General features: G+C 35.1%; 1 long non-coding RNA gene across 1 annotated transcript; it reads left to right on the top strand.

The window, feature by feature from the left end:
• Nucleotides 1-638: 638 nt before the first annotated feature.
• On the top strand, nucleotides 639-1,441 carry LOC128659592 (uncharacterized). Its single transcript, XR_008402435.1, has 2 exons — nucleotides 639-713; nucleotides 1,163-1,441. It is a non-coding gene; the product is annotated as an uncharacterized LOC128659592 (long non-coding RNA).
• The last annotated feature ends 1,052 nt before the right edge of the window (nucleotides 1,442-2,493 follow it).

The following is a 2,493-nucleotide window of genomic DNA, read 5'->3' as shown; positions in this document are numbered from 1 at the left end:
AAGCCGGATTCATCATTTTGGACCTGCAAAGAGGGCTTGCGATGGGCGGAGGAAGCGCTGCAGTGGCTGTCAGGATTAAAAGGTAAGTTTTTGAAGAAAACAAGTTAAATGTCAATTTTTATGAATAAAAGTGCTCTTGTTTTTATTAGGATTATTAAAAACTGGGCACTAATTCATTGAAATTGACCTTCACTTTAAGTAAAATAGACTGCCCCTTTAATATATATAGGGACTGACCCTATATATCAAGGCTATAATGGAAAGGAAGTGCATTCACAGGCTCATCTTGACAAAATCTATCTGCTGAAATGTGTTTATAAGATGCCTGTCCTGTGTTGTGCTGGCCTGAAATTACCTACTGTGTAAGGAATATTTGTGTATACCACAAAACATACACAAAAGATTTATATTGTCCTTTTATCTATACCACTTCACATAAAGCCTGAAATCTCATTAGCGCTCTGAGTATCAAAGGTTTAAACTACAAGTTTGTGAGTATTACATTCAAAGGAACTGAGCACTTTCTACACAGAGGATCCCACTGAATATGCCGGTAATCTGACACCCTGATTGGTTGAAAACCAAACACGTGACCGGAATACGTCATCGACAGATATCTGAGTCGGCAGAGAGAACACCGAACCTGACACGATCACAATACTAAGAGAGTAAGGTCAGAGAAATCTAAGGACACTACAAGCTTTCGGAATCCAGTGAGTAGGATCCCTTTGGGATGTATAAACAACGTAATCTGAGGACCATTGTTAAAACAGATGACATAAACTGTATTATACTCATAAGACTGAGCAACTCTCTCCCATTAAGCTTAATAAGAGACATGTGAAACCACGAATGCATATGCTACTAACATTTAGGGTCATTCTTTTATAAAACACGAGATTATAGAATACAAGATTGTTAATATTGTATTTCTGATAATAAGTGATATTTATTTGATGCTTGCAAATTTTCCTGAATACACTTATGTTTTATAGATACAAGGTGCACCTTAATGTTTTTTAACTTAGTGTATGTTTTTATTTTGTATTTTTTAAAACGATACTTTATTACAAGTTTTTTTTATAATCTTTACCATACCAATCGATACAATCGATAAAACTTATAAATAATTATTTTCATAATATATTGGTTCTTATTGAAGGTGTAGTTAGCTTTTTGTTTGCCGTGAACAAAGAGTCTGGCAGGAGTTTGGAAATCTAGAGCAGCAACATGGTGGAAGAATTTCATTTCAGCTGTATTGACTGTATGAGAGCAAGATACGTTTAAGAAGAGTTCAGATATCTGGAGCAGCAATATGGTGAACGATTCCCCGAGGAGATAGAGAATTGTGCTATTTTTTTGCTATTTTACCACGCAGGCAAACTGCTAGGCAAGCAGATGCATTGTATGTTTAATAAATATGTATTTGTACAAATATAAACATCTGTTTTCTCCAGATGACCCTTGCAGTCACACTCCCAGAAATACCCAACACAATACAGTATCAGCATTTCCTAAAACCAAAGTGTGACAGCTTCATGTCATGTGTGTCTTCTGCACTTCTTCCATACTTCTGACATTGTTGCCAGTCATCATGTAGATTATGATGTGGGCTTCCTTTGTTTGTTATAATTGTTGTATGCATCTATCTCCAATGCCACTCAAACTAAATTATGTGATTATTCTGTGTCTCGTCCCTTTCCACAGTTCTGAACACTTTGTAACATTTTCCCCTGACACAACACCTATCTACTGTACTTTGAACACACTGGAGAGATTAGAAAGAAACAGGTTTTTTATGAGGCATTTAAATAAGCAAAAAATAAATGTAATTGTAAAGTTTCCAGATCGTATAGTCAAATCCAGAATGGAAACGATCTTTTAGATGGACTTTTTCTATTGAAGATACACTATATACCGCACGCTCCGGCCACCCACTACAAAAGTAATTTGGTTTTGACTGTTCTCCAATTATACCTATAGCCACAAAAAAAAAAAAAATGTTTGAGTGTCATATGGCTAGAGCGCCGATTGGTGAATAGTCAAAACCAAATTACTTTTGAAAGGGCTGCCGGAGCGTGTGGTGTTAGAATTTCATTGGCTGGTATATTAATAAGTAAGCTATAGAGCATCTTCATAAGAATGAATTAATAAATAAATGAATGAATGAATGAAAGTATATCTAAAATATTGCTTCCATACCGGATCTGATGATACAAATTGTAATCCTTACCATCACTTACAATTACAATTTAGGCTTTATTTATAACTGTCATTAGGGAGATGTGGTTTAGCTATATCACAAAGCTCAATAACCTTATTTTTCCAAGTGAATACACTATAATTTGCATTAAAAGGATCCGCCAAGGAATGTAGTAAAAACTCTTTTAGTCTCCAGTCATCCCAGTCTCTGATTTACTGTAGGAGCTCAAACACAAATTGACGTTTCTACAGAGTTTTCACAAAGACTTCATTAATGTCTCAAGAATTTTA

The sequence above is a fragment of the Bombina bombina genome, chromosome 5 (genome assembly GCF_027579735.1).
Source record: "Bombina bombina isolate aBomBom1 chromosome 5, aBomBom1.pri, whole genome shotgun sequence".
Lineage (NCBI taxonomy): Eukaryota > Metazoa > Chordata > Amphibia > Anura > Bombinatoridae > Bombina > Bombina bombina.
Note: the sequence above shows the minus strand (reverse complement) of the source record. Positions and strands in the feature narration are given on the sequence as shown.